The sequence below is a fragment of the Bubalus kerabau genome, chromosome 17 (assembly GCF_029407905.1).
Source record: "Bubalus kerabau isolate K-KA32 ecotype Philippines breed swamp buffalo chromosome 17, PCC_UOA_SB_1v2, whole genome shotgun sequence".
Classification (NCBI taxonomy): Eukaryota; Metazoa; Chordata; class Mammalia; order Artiodactyla; family Bovidae; genus Bubalus; species Bubalus kerabau.
Window position 1 is genome coordinate 28,416,648 of NC_073640.1, and position 14,715 is coordinate 28,431,362.

At 45.4% G+C, this 14,715-nt stretch overlaps 1 protein-coding gene and 1 non-coding gene across 2 annotated transcripts in view; one reads left to right on the top strand and one right to left on the bottom strand.

Annotated features, from left to right (window-relative positions):
* PSME3IP1 (proteasome activator subunit 3 interacting protein 1) overlaps window positions 1-14,715 on the bottom strand; it is a 348,568-nt gene that overhangs the window by 137,498 nt on the left and 196,355 nt on the right. The window lies entirely within an intron of this gene.
* Window positions 5,773-5,855, top strand: TRNAL-CAG (transfer RNA leucine (anticodon CAG)). Its single transcript has one exon. It is a non-coding gene; the product is annotated as a tRNA-Leu (tRNA).

Genomic DNA, 14,715 nt, shown 5'->3' on the forward strand with positions numbered 1-14,715 from the left:
AGCTTTGACTAGACCTTTGTTGGCAAAGTAATGCCTGCTTTTTAATATGCTGTTTAGGTTTGTTATAGCTTTTCTTCCAAGGAGCAAATGTCTTTTAAATTCATGGCTGCAGTCACCATCTTCAGTGATTTTGGAGCCCAAAAAAATAAAGTCTCTCACTGTTTCCATTGTTACCCCATGTATTTACCATGAAGTGATGGGCCTGGATGCCATGATCTTCGTTTTTTGAATGTTGAGTTTTAAGCCAGCTTTTTCATTCTTCTCTTTCACTTTCATCAACAGGTTCTTAGTTCCTCTTCGCTTTCTGCCATAAGTGTGGTGTCATCTGCATATCTGAGGTTATTGATATTTCTTCTGGCAATCTTGATTCCAGCTGGGCTTCATTCAGCCAGCATTTTGCGTGTTGAACTCTGCATAGAAGTTAAATAAGCAGGGTGACAATATACAGCCTTGACGTACTCTTTTTCCAATTTGGAATCAGTCCATTGTTTCATGTCCGGTTTTAACTGTTGTTTCTTGACCTGCATACAGATTTCTCAGGAGACAGGTCAGGTGGTCTGGTATTCCCATCTCTTTAAGGATTTTCCAGAGTTTGCTGTGATCCGCACAGTCAAAGGCTTTGGCATAGTCAATAAAGCAGAAGTAGATGCTTCTCTGGTATTCTCTTGCTTTTTCTATTCTCCAACGGATGTTGGCAATTTAATCTCTGGTTCCTCTGTCTTCTCTAAATCCAGCTTGAACATCAGGAAGTTCATGGTTCACGTACTGTTGAAACCTGACTTAGAGAATTTTGAGCTTTACTTTGCTAGTGTGTGAGATGAGTGCAATTGTGTGGTAGTTTGAACATTCTTTGGCATTGCATTTCTTTGGGATTAGAATGCAAACTGACCTTTTCCAGTCCTATGGCCACTGCTGAGTTTTCCAAATTTGCTGGCATATTGAGTGCAGCATTTTCACAGCATCATCTTTTAGGATTTGAAATCACTCAGCTGGAATTTTATTACCTCCACCAGCTTTGTTCATAGTGATGCTTCCTAAGGCCCACTTGACTTTGGACTCCAGGATGTCTGGCTCTAGGTGAGTGATCACACCATCATGGTTATCTGGGTCATGAAGATCTTTTTTGTATAGTTCTTCTGTGTATTCCTGCCACCTCTTCTTAATATCTTCTGCTCCTGTTAGCTTCATAATGTTTCTCTCCTTTATGGTGCCCATCTTTGCATTAAATGTTCCCTTGGTATCTCTAGTTTTCTTGAAGAGATCTCTAGTCTTTCTCATTCTATTGTTGTTTTCCTCTGTTTCTTTGCATTGATCACTTAGGAAGGCTTAATCTCTCCTTGCTATTTTTTTGGAACTCTGAATTCAGATGGATATATCTTTCCTTTTCTCCTTTGCCTTTTGCTTCTCTTCTCAGCTATTTGTAAGGCCTCCTCAGACAACCATTCTGCCTTTTTGCACTTCTGTTTTTTGAGGATGGTTTTGATCACCACCTCTTGTACAATGTTATGAACCTCCGTTCGTAGTTCTTCGGGCACTCTGTCCACCAGATCTAATTCCTGAAATCTGTTTGTTACTTCCACTGTATAAATTGTAAGGGATTTAATTTAGGTCATATCTGTGATAAGTGCTTTATTTACATTGTTTCTTTTTAGAAACAAAGCCAGAAAGAAAGCCATGGGGGCTTGCCAACTAAGGTGGCAAACTGAACCTGGAAACATTATTTTTAGTCCTGTTTTCAGTATAGAGGAGACTTAAAAGAAAGGGTAAGCGTTTCCCAGCAAGCCAGTCCAAGTGGCAAGGCCAAGTTTTTTGCTTCAGGCTCTGGTTTCTTTGGCCACGATTCAGCACCAGTAGTGAATCCCTGCCAAGCCTGGTTTGGGAATCTTGGCCCACTTAGCTGGGCGCTCAGGAGTGCAATTGATGAAGGAGGTGTGGATCTCTAATGGGGTGGGTAAGGAACTGCTCAGTCTCTCTGGAGCCAGAGCCAAAGACCCCAGGTTCCCCCTTGGTGTGGAGAGTTGGGCAACCCAGTTCCCGGAATTTGAATGAATCATGTGGACAGTGGTGACCAGAATGCACCAAGGACCAGGAACTCACTTCCAAGTTCTGTAGACTGCTTCTCATGTCCCCAGAGCCTTCAGTCTCCCTAGAAAGAGAACCCCAGGAATGGGGAGACTCCATGGCATAGCACTCTTAATAAGCAAGGGCTGCAGTGTGCATGTGCTTGCATAGCCAATTTTAACTCGAAGGAGCATGACTGAATGTGTCAGCATGTGGATTCTGGAACCGCCTGAGTTCAAATCCTGCTTCTGCTAGTTCTATGACACGGTAGAGTTAGTTAGCCTCTCTGTTACTCAGTTTTCCAATCTGCAAAATAGATTTAGGAATAGTATCTGCCTCAAAGGGTTGCATAGCTGGAAGGGTTAATACGCGCTGGACATTTAGGGTTCATGGAATAGAATAAATTCTTTAAGTGTTAACCCAGAAAAAGAAACCAATGTACCACTTCTTCTGCCCCGCTCCAAAACTGCCAAAGTTTTAGTGTTTAATAGCACAACTGACCAAGGTCCAAGATATGAAGTTACCATGTTCAGGAAACATGAAAGGTAGGGGAGAGAAATCACTCTATAAACTAACTCTGTAGTACCAGGTAAGAGGAGGGCACACTTGATAATAGAAAACCTGTCTACACATAGTAGTTAGTTGCAAAAAGCCACCCATCTTCTATCTTCTCTTGGCTCATGAATAGGATGCTGCAGAGTCTGGTTCGCATGAGCAAACTCCAGCTCCACTGCGGGGCAGGGGTCTTGTTTTCACCATTCAGCTCTTCCACCCCAGCCTGTGTCATGAGGTCTGTGGTGTTTTTGTCCAGGTCACCAATGCAACTTCTCATGTCATCAGTTCTTCCAGTGATCCAACTGGACATGGTCTGAATGCAGTATTTTTCTCCAGGTCATCAATATGATTGCCCATGTCATCAATTTTATTTTTTTAAGATTTAAAAAAATGTGGACCATTTTAAAAGTCTTTATTGAGTTTGTTACAACATCACTTCTGTTTTCAATCAGTTCAGCTGCTCTGCTGCTGCTGCTGCTGCTAAGTCACTTCAGTCGTGTCCGACTCTGTGCGACCCCAGAGACGGTAGCCCACCAGGCTCCCCCGACCCTGGGATTCTCCAGGCAAGAACATTGGAGTGGGTTGCCATTTCCTTCTCCAGTGCATGAAAGTGAAAAGTGAAAGTGAAGTCGCTCAGTCGTGTCCAACTCTTTGCAACCCCATGGACTGCAGCCCATCACCATCTCCCAGAGTTTGCTCAAATTCCTGTCCACTGAGTTGGTGATCCCATCCAACCATCTCATCTTCTGTTTTAAGTTCCGTTTTTTTGGGCCACGAGGCATGTGGGGATCCCAGCTTCCCAATTGGGGGATCGAACCCACACCTCCTGCATTGGAAGGTGAAGTCTTAACCACTAGGCCACAAGGGAAGGCCCTCACATCATCAGTTCTTCCAATGGTCTGGTCAGATATAGTCTGAAATTTATCTTGAATCTGTTGCAGGAGTGCCTGCATTACTGAGGTGAGATCCTGCATGGTCTTGGGGTCATCTCCCCAGTTCCCAGCTTGGTGGTGCTGTCTCAGACTGTCACCTGCCATTGGTCATTTCCATTGGTCCCCAGTGTACCATTCATTGCACGCATCTGGTAAATATGGTGCAGCAAGTTCCCACCTATCAAACTGACTTTGCTGAAGTAGTATCTACGGGGCCATCCCCACAACCACAGTATCCTGTCTGCCCTCTTTGAGCCAGCCTTGCTCACCTCTTCCACCTCCTCTCCACCTCCAGCTCCCTGCACCCATCTTTCTGTTCCCCCTCAGGCCTTGGCACTTTCTGTTTCCTCCATGTGGGGCCATCTTCCCCCAGCTCATGTGGGGTTGGCTCCTTTCATCATTCCTGTGTCAGTATCTGGGTTAAAATGGCCCCCAGACCTCCCATTCACTTTCAGCCTGGCCTCCTTCTGACAGATGCAAAGTCACTGTGCTTATTTGCTGGCTTATTTGATGATCATGCTTCTCTCTCACTCAGCTCTGAGCTCCTGTAAAAGTAGAAACCTTGGCCATCTCGTTCACCAGGTAGTCCTAGCAGTAGTACAGTACCTGTCACACAGCAGGAACTGGAGGCATAAGTTCTGCACGAGTGGATGATGGACAAATGGACAGATGGCTGTTGGCAATTTGATCTCTGGTTTTCTCTCTCAGGAACCAGAGAACCAGAGATCAAACCAGCAGTGGCCACAGGACTGGAAATGGTCGGTTTTCATTCCAATCTTGAAGAAAGACAATGCAAAAGAATGCTCAAACTACCGCACAATTGCACTCATCTCACACACTAGCAAAGTAACGCTCAAAATTCTCCAAGTCAGGCTTCAACAGTACATGAACCGTGAACTTCCAGATGTTCAAGCTGGATTTAGAAAAGGCAGAGGGACCAGAGATCAAATTGTTAACATTTGCTGGATCATCGAAAAAGCAAGTGAATTCCAGAAAAACATCTACTTCTGCTTTATTAACTATGCCAAAGCCTTTGACTGTATGGACTACAACAAACTCTGGAAAATTCTTAAAGAGATGGGAATACCAGACTACCTGATCTGCCTTCTGAGAAATTTGTATGCAGGTCAGGAAGCAACAGTTAGAACTGGACATGGAACAACAGACTGGTTCCAAATGGGAAAGGAGTACATCAAGGCTGTATATTGTCACCCTGCTTATTTAACTCATATGCAGAGTACATCATGAGAAATGCTGGGCTGGAGGAAGCACAAGCTGGAATCAAGATTGCCAGGAGAAATATCAATAACCTCAGATATGCAGATGACACCACACTTATGGCAGAAAGTGAAGAAGAACTAACGAGCTTCTTGATGAAAGTGAAAGGGGAGAGTGAAAAAGTTGGCTTAAAACTCAGCATTCAGAAAACTAAGATCATGGCATCTGGCCCCATCACTTTATGGCAAATATATGGGGAAACAGTGAGAGACTTTATTTTTTGGGCTCCAAAATCACTGCAGATGGTGACTTCAGCCATGAAATTAAAAGACACTTACTTGCTCTTTGAAAGAAAAGCGATGACCAACCTAAACTAGCTTATTAAAAAGCAGATACACTACTTTGCCAACAAAGATCTGTCTAGTCAAAGCTACGGTTTTTCCAGTAGTCATGTATGGATGTGAGAGTTGGACTATAAAGAAAGCTGGGCACTGAAGAATTGATGCTTTTGAACTATGGTGTTGGAGAAGACTCTTGAGAGTCCCTTGGACAGCAAGGAGATCCAACCAGTCCATCCTAAAGGAAATCAGTCCTGAATATTCATTGGAAGGACTGATGCTGAAGCTGAAACTCCAATACTTTGACCACCTGATGCGAAGAACTGACTCATTGGAAAAGACCCTGATGTTGGGAAAGATTGAAGGTGGGAGGAGAAGGGGACAACAGAGGATGAGATGGTTGGAGGGCATCACCGACTCAATGAACATGAGATTGAGCAGGCTCAGGGAGTTGGTGATGGACAGGGAGGCCTGGCATGCTGCAGTCCATAGGGTTGCAAAGAGTCAGACATGACTGAGCGACTGAACTGTACTGAACTGACCACTGCTGAGTTTCCCAAATTTGCTGGCGTATTGAGTACAGTACTTTTACAGCATCATTTTTTAGGATTTGAAATGGTTCAACTGGAATTCCCTCACCTCCACTAGCTTTATTTTTTTTAGTGGTAGTCAGGATGGCCGAGTGGTCTCAGGCACTGCATTCAGGTTGCAGTCTTCCCTGGAGGCGTGGGTTTGAATCCCACTTCTGACAAAGCTGGAAGATGTTATACAAGCCATTAAAGTTTTAAACATTTCTGCAGGACTACATTATGACTTTCCTGTTTGACCTGATACTCAGCTACTCTTTGGGAGCCCTTATTGATTCAGTCCCACCCCTACTCTGGCCACCTCCCACTTCCATGACTTATCTCTCTCCACCCAGGTCTTCTGATACCAGTCCCCTGATTTTCCATTGGGAAACAACCTCTCACCCACTCTCTGTCCTGGCACATCACATAAGCTAACTCTAGTCTCCTACCATGTAAGGAGGAAATGGGCTTGTGACTCTGGTCTGACCAATCAGCCAATTCCATTCACCTAGCTACACAGTGATTGGTTCTGAAATGAGCACATGGTTTCAGTTGGTCCAATGGGAGTCTGGTGAGGGGGGACTCTTGGAGAAGAGAAACTGGGTGTGGAGATCAGGTAGCTGAGCTGGTAGAGGGAAGTCTGAGGCTGGTGGTGGCTGTCATTGCTATGCCATCCAGAGCCTGCTTGGGAAGGGCTGGAAAAGTTTCTGAAGAAAGTCAGAACACTGGTGACAGCAATATTATTGGAACACCTAAATCTAGGTGTACCTGAAACCATCTGCCCCTGGTCTTTTCTGTTTCATGAGCCAATGTCCTTTTCCACTGAGTCAGTTTAATGTGAACTTCTGTTACCTGTAACCCAAAGACTAACATGGCCTTGATCTGTGCTGGTTAGCATGGTAGTCACGTGTTGACTACTGAGCATTTGAAATGTGGCTGCACTGAACTGAGCAGACCATACATACAATATACAAACTAGATAGCAAAGAAAATTTGAAAATAAGCATGTAAGCTACAATTGACCCTTAAACAATAAGGGTTTGAACTGTGTGGGTCCACTTACCCTTGGGTTTTTTCTTTTTTAAATTCTGTGGGTTTTTTCAACAGTGAAACCTATAGTACTATATAGTCTGCAGTTGGCTGAATCTATTCGTGAATGCGGAGCTACAGATGGGGAGAAACCGTGGATGCATAGGAACCTCAGGTGCCAGAGGGCACACTCTAAGTTATACACAGATGTTTGACCATGCAGAGGGTCAGCACTCCTAAGCCCCATGTCGTTCAAGGGTCAACCCTATTTTATTAGTACTTTTTGCTGTTGATATGTTAAAGTGATAATTCTTTGGTTATATTATGTTAAACAGATTATTAAAATGAATGTCATCTATTCCTATTTACTTTTTCAAAGGTGTTACTGGGAAATTTTAATTGTGTGTGCCTTGTGTTATGTTTTTACTGGCCAGTGTCAGCCTTCAGCACTCACCTGTAAAATATCAGGAAGCAAGAGATCAGAGCCTACTCAAATAATGATACAGCACCACTGGAAAAGAACTCCAAAGATGCCAAGGAGGAGAAGGCTTGCTGGAGAAGGTGGGCACAAAAGGATAGGTCTGCTTTGTAGGGGTGGAGAAAGGGGTACGGGACACAGCGAGAGCAAAGGCCTGAGCATGGGACTAACTGTACAGGGTCTGAGGAGAAATGAGGGTGAATAGGGGAGCTGGAGGGTTAAGATGGGCCATGCATTTCTTCACAGAAGCTGAGGACCTTAGGGAGGGTCCAGTTCAAAGGGACAAATGTTCCATGTTCCCTTCAGCCACCACACATTTTCTGTGTGTGTGTCATGAGGCCCAGGGCAGGTGCCGCCACTTCCCCAGATATCCAGAGTTGGATTCCACAGCCGCCCCCACCCCGCCCCGGCCCCTGTCCTGAGATGCCAGGATCCAGCAGGCTATGTTACATGCCCAAGTCCATCAAAGTGGGGTTTCCAAGGATGGAGAGAAAGTCCCTAATTCTGGGGAGGGACAGGAGCTAGCATCGGCAGGTCTTTCCTACTAGCTCAGAGCCACATAGTTTTACCATTTCCTTTGGAAATTCTCTCATCCTCAAATAGCTCCCAGTTTCCCTCTGATCTTTCGATATGCCTAATGCTTTGTGTTTTCTCTTGGCCTGTTTCCTGCAGTCCCTTTCTAATGCTGCTAGGTACGTCATAGAAAATGTACCCATGACATTATACCTCAATAGAGGACATGCCAGCAGGGGCCTGGACAAGTGGACTCACTGAGTCCCAGTAAGGCATCACTGAGTAGTGAAAAATCAGGGTGTTTGGCCCCCCAGCCAGAGATGTTCTGGGGGAGCCCCATTTTCTGCAATTCACTGCTTTTGCACTGCAAAAGAAAAAAAGCTGTGAAAATTACTTTTCATTCTAAAAACAAAAAAGCATTACTGACATCTTAGTTCTCCAAAGGTTTCCACAGATCTATAGAGCAAATGTCTTGGTTGTTCAAGTACCCTGCAAAAATGAGACAGAGTCTGATGCAATGTTTTTCTAGGTCAGGCAGTCTCAAAAAGTATCAGCACTGCTGAAGGGCCTCAGTGCTTTTATATCCCTCAGCTGTCCACTGAACACTCCAGCTGGCCTCCAGCCTGAGTCAGCTCCCCTCTCTGAACCACAGTCCCCAGCATGGGTGTGTGTGTGTGTGTGTATGAAAGAGATAGATTCTCAGGCCACATGTACCCTACACTTCACGTGAGCAGGACCTGCCTGGACCCTTGATTCACCCCTGATCTCCAGCACCTGGCATCTTGTAGGTAGGCGCTCAGAATAGTCATTAATTGAGCAAATGAATAAATCCTACACGCAGAGTCTGCCACACCACCCCACCCCCACCCCGCCCCAGATATTACAGCATCCCAACTAAGGACCTCAATCCTCATGCGCTCATCCTCAAGATTACATTTTGGAGGAAGCAAGTTTCTCCTGGTTAACTCCTGGTCAGGCTCCAGAACAAAGGAACCTTCCTGTCTCCACCTACTCACCACCTGGTGGAGTGCCCGCTCTGCCCCCGCCCTGGGAACCCCAAGTAGGTGTGGGGACAGGAGTGCATTTTCATGAGGTTCCTGCTATGTCTCCGGGCATCAAGGAGCCACATTTTTAGGAGAGCCTCAAGTCAGACTAAATGTATTTGTTACTGAGTCTTGGCTCATCATTCCCCTGCCACACGACAGGCCAGTAAATGGGGAGATGAGCCTTTGGGGCAAGGAATAGCAGCTTTATTCAGAAAGCCAGCAGTCTGAGACAGTGGACTAGCATCCCACAGAACCTTCTTCCAGTTATTAATAGCATCCAGGATTCTTTTATACTCAAAGGGGAGAGGGTAAAGTCCTGGTTCCAGCCAGACTCCAGAGGGACTGTCTTAATTTCTCCTTGCCTGTAGTCATTCACAGGTGGGCCTGGTCAGGATGTTTCCTGCTAGCCAAACAAAGGTATTTTAGCTAGACGCTTATTACCTGGGAGGCAGGGTTCCCAGAGATGGGCTATTATGTATAACTGAAGTTTATAAGCAACATCCCTTTAGTGATTAACTTTTTTTTTTTTTTTTTGGCTGAGGGGCAGCATGTGGGATCCTAGTTCCGTGACCATGGATTGAAGCCCCGCCCCCCGCAGTAAAAGCACAGAGTTTTAACCACTGGACTGCTGGGGAAGTCCCAAGTGACTAAGAATACAGAGGGTCTTCCCTATTATATGACTACTAGGGGAAACTGAGGCAAGGGATTCAAAAACATTTCACAAACAGGAGCAACTGGAGAAGATGAAGTCACAGGATTAGAGGGAGGTTAGGGATGGGCTTCCACCTAGGTTGGGATTTTGTTAGGGGAAATTAAAAAGTCTTGTTTAGGCTTCAGAGACAAAGCAGAGCAGGCCTTTGACCTTGCTTCTAACCTGCCTGGACACTGCCCTGACGGTGAGTGACTGTCTTCTGTGAGTGCAAAACTTGCAGCACCGTATATAAGATGGGGAGGAATCTTGTGGTTGTTGAGCCCCTGGAGGGGTTCTGGCCAACCAAGCCCCAGGCTTAACAACATCCCAAGTTTTGCAAGACAAAACACACATCATTAACTTGAATCAGGCTTCCAATTTGCTCACAGATTGATGATGATATCAGTTTGCGTCCCTGGGAATATAAGCAGGAACCCCGGAATGCAATCTTTGAAGTCTCACCCATAGAGCATACATGCTGCCTGGGACCTTTTCCCAATTGGGATTCCAGTTGTGCTGTGACATGGGACTTTCTGCTGCTGCTGCTGCTGCTAAGTCGCTTCAGTCGTGTCCAACTCTGTGAGACCCCATAGACAGCAGCCCACCAGGCTTCCCCGTCCCTGGGATTCTCCAGGCAAGAACACTGGAGTGGGTTGCCATTTCCTTCTCCAGTGTGTGAAAGTGAAAAGTGAAAGTGAAGTCGCTCAGTCGTGTCCGACTCCTAGTGACCCCATGGACTGCAGCCTACCAGGCTCCTCCGTCCATGGGATTTTCCAGGCAAGAGTACTGGAGTGGGATGCCATTGCCTTCTCTGGACTTTCTGGTGCTGTTTAAATCTGAATGTTGGTCAAAACCCAATTTGGTGATGTATTCTCCACTCTTTCTATTTCTCTTTTCTTTTAATGTTGGTATATTGAAAGTAAGCTAGATAATTCTCTAATAAATATCTGTATCATTTATTTGTATATAACGAGTGGCTTATTTTGTGAACAAATCATTTGAACCTGAGATGAAAGTGAAAACTTTCGGGAAAATAGGTTTTTATCTCCCAGCCGAGGTCCTCTCCAAGGTACCTATTCATACAAACCTTAGAAGGTGGGAGTGATGAACTGCTCAAGTTTCTTCACCAAAATTCCATGAGGTACCAGGGCTGTGGATCTTCCCAGGTGGCTCAGATGGTAAAGAATTCACCTCCCAGTGGAGGAGATGTGAGTTCAATCCCTGGATTGGGAAGATCCCTTTGAGTAGGAAATGGCAACCCACTCCAGTATTCTTGCCTGGGAAATCCCATGGACAGAGGAGCCTGGTAGGCTACAGTCCATGGGATCACAAAGGGTTGACTACGACTGAGCATGCACACACCCACCAGGGCTGCTAGGGCAGAAACAGGAGCCTTAGATTTCTGCTGCCTTAGAATTTTGGCCGGGAGGGGAAGGGCATGGAGAGAGGGGGCCCTGCTGTGGCTGGGGCAAGTGACATCTGCTGGCATGATCACTGGTCTAGAAGACAGCAGCCGGAACTGGAGGGGGCAGAGAGGGCAGAACCTCTGTGGACAGCATGGCCAAGACAGGGAATGTGGCCCCTCTGAGGGGTAGGCTCTGACAGAAGGAATGAGGGAGAGTTGAGTGGGGACAAGGCACGTCCCAGTGTCTGTGTCTATGTGTGTGTAGAACTGTTTGTCTCTGGGAGTGGTAATGTGTGTGTGTGTCTGAAGTCTATTTATACACATTGCACATGTGTGATTGTGTGAGAGAGTGTATCTTGGTTTAGAGATGGATGTGTCTATGGGGGTGCGGGGACCCCACTGGGCCCGTGTGTGTGTATGTATTGGGACATTTTTGTGTGACTGAGTTAGTCATGTGTGTGTGTTGTGTTGTGTGTGTGTGTGTTGTGTATATATGCCTGAGACAAGGGATGCGCCAAAGAAGTTCTATAAACTTGGGATGGAGCCATTCAGAGCTTACACAATAGTAGACCTGTGAACAGGAGGGTCAAGTTCAAATCCCAGCTTTGCCACATTTCAGCTGTGTGTCTCAAGAATCTCTCCTCCTTTCCAAGCCTCAGTTTCCTCATCTGTAGAATGGGCGTTGTTACCCTCACTGCCTCCCAGGGCTGACCTACAGACCACTTTGGGAGGATGCCCAAAAAGCCTGGTGGGTAACTCAGTTCCCTCTAGGGAGAGGAAATGAGAAAAGAGTTCCCATTCTCTGTGCTCTTGGAATTTCTTACTATGAGCATGTATAATTTTTGTGGTGGAGATGTTAGGAAACCTTTACCACCTTTCTCAGTCCAGCTGGGAAGACGCTTACAGATGACCATGGTGGGTACAGCTAGGTATGAGGTTGTTTGCCAGGGTCACATCCTCAGGCCAGGCAAGCTCTCTGTGGCCTCCTTCTCCCTAGGAACCAGCTAGGGATGCCACTGCCTAACTTGGAGAAGACAGGAATGCTGCTTCCAGGAAACCTCCCGGCTTGCTTTCTTGGCCAAGAAGAATCAGGCTCAGCCGGTCCCCAGAGATACAGGACAAAAACCACCTGCAGAAACAGACTTAAGGGTTCCCAAGCTTAAGCAACTTGCCTTTCACAAAGGAAAGTCAAGTTATTAAATGGAAACTTGCCTTTCACAGTGCCTGTTTTGCTTTCCTTTCTTTTCATTGCTTTAGATTCCCCTCAGCCTGGCAAGGAATCTCAAAAACTTATTTTAAATCAGAGGTTATCTCTGGGGAAGGAAAGAGAATTATTTCACTTTTCCTTTGTACCTTTGAAAACCAAATTTAAATTTTTGAACTGTATCGTTTCTTCCTCTTTGTGCTCCAGCCTCCTCCCCCGCTGGTATTGGGAAATCTCTGGCCAAAGAGCCTGCCCATTGGGGGCTTTTCTTATTTGATCCTTAGTGTGTGAAAAAAGAAACAAAAACTATGGTCATTGCTATATAATTTTTAAAAGTACTAAAATGCTGCCCCTTCTAAAACCTAATCTTTTTTGCATTACATATTAAAACAATTTTTTTAACAGGTGTTACATTGGCAAGGAGTCAGACATGACTTAGCAACCGAACAACAACAACTTGACATAATTTGACTTTCAAAAGGTACAAAGGATAAACAGTGAAACACTTTTCTTTCATTCCCTTACCCCAGTTTCCGGCCCTAGAGGCCACCCCTGTTACTACTTCCTCATGCAGCCCTCCAGGACATCTCTGCACATATAAGCAGATACATACCGGTCTTTCCCCTCCCTCTCCTCCTAATGTTGTAGTTTCCTACAGACTCTGTTCTGTTCCTCCCCAAATCTGCAGAGCAGGAGGTGAGCGGCAGGTGAACAAACACAACTTCATCTGCTGCTTCCCATCCCTCGCCTTCACTGGCATTACCACCTAAACCGTCTCTTCCCCTCCTCCCTGCTTCTGCCCCCAACCATGGAAAAATTATCTTCCACAAAACAGGTCCCTGGGGCCAAAAACGTTGGGGACTGCTGGCCTATAGAATCTGGTCATTTTCATATATACAGTACTGTTGCAGGAAGGGGGTTTCCTTGCCTGCAACAAATGGTGACTCTGCTGGGACTCTTCTTCGTTGTGACTGACATCCTGACCACTTGGGTACTCAGGGACCAGCTTGCCCACTGATGGACCAGACCCATCAGCCGCAACTGGGACCCTCTTGTCCCTGGTCTCCTCCTGATGCGAACAACTGGCTAGAGTGCCCCAACTGAGTAAGGAGCAAGAGACTTTATTGACCTCTCTCCCCTTCCCTCTTTCTTTCCTCTTCTTAATGTTTCCTATCCTATCCCTTTTTTTCTAGTCCCTCGGTCCTGGATGCAGGAATCTGGTCGAAGGGCCTCAGCCTGAGCTGAGGATTGGAGGCTGATCACCTCCTCTTGGCAGAGAACTTGAATTCTGGTTCTGGTCTGGTTTCTGGTTTAAATTCTGGTTCCAGTCTGGTCTGACCTGGTTTCTGGTAGGGCCGAGTTCCAGTCCTCCCTTCTCTGAGGGCCAAGGGTAAAGTCCAGTAACACCTGGTTATCTGCAGGTGGCAGGAGACGTCTGTAAGGCCACCCTTTTTGCCCACCTCTCCCGCCTCCTACCCCCTTTTCTTTCAACCTGGCTTCCTTTCCTTTCTGAAATTTTTGAAGACCTGAGATATTTTCATCTACTCTGTTAGTACTTGGATCTGAAGTTCTGTGTCTCTATAGGATGTTTTCTGAGAGACTGTAATCTTGTATTTAAGGGAGTGTCTGATGAGGACTGCCAGGTCTGTGTGTATGTTCTATACTCTGTGTTCTGTGGGGATTTATGATGGCCGTTTTGCTCTGTGTGGCTGCCATTTCGTTTAGACCTGCTGCCACTTTGTTAGAACTTGATTTTCTTTCCCTGTGCTTTGAGACCGGGGCTCTCAGGAACACTTATCTCGACCATCTCTAACTCCTGAGACTGAATAAAAACAGGAAGAAGCTCTTACATTTTTTATTTATTTCAATTTTATTTATAAACTAGTAAATTTTATATTGCAATATCTAATTCATGACTAAGTTTAGAGAATGAAGCTAGATCTTGCATTGTGTCTGTCTGAATATGTGTATGTCTCAGTATGTCTTTGCCTCTGGATAATATTTTTGAGATTAATTTGTAAATGAGCTCTATTTAATTGGCTTAAAGAAAAGCAAATGCTTACAAATCAAACAATTCTAAATTAAGCTAAATGAATTCAGGTTCATGTGAACTGGGACATATTCAGTATGAAATTAATACCTGGTAGCATAGACATGTCTTTAGAACTGTCTGGAGAATGTGTAATTTCCTCAGTTCTGTCTCACCACAACAAAGATTTGAAATGGTGGACCAGTGTTACAGCTCTGTTACAGCTCAGAGTTTTATTCAGTAAACAAAGGATAGCATACCCTCAAGGCGTGAGGGCAGGCTAACCCCAAAGCAGAGGCCCCAACCCCATCTTGGCTCCTTCTTTTTATACATTTTGTCTCCTCCCCCCTGAGTCTGCTCTATGTAAATTCAGGCTAACCAGGAAGGGGGCATGTTTGTTTCACCTTAGGTTCTCACTCTGGACCGTGGATTTTCCTTTGTTCCCTTTTCCCGGGCTTTTCCCCTTTGTCTTTTAGCCACCACCATTTTGGACTCCTTTTTCCTATTCTAACTACCTAACAGAACCATCAACAAGTATAATACTTCTATTGTACCTAGGTTTACTAGAGGTCAAATAAGACTATTCTGTTACAAATTTGTCAATCAGAAATGTACCTCATTGTGGAAAATACTTTAGGGAAAAAAAT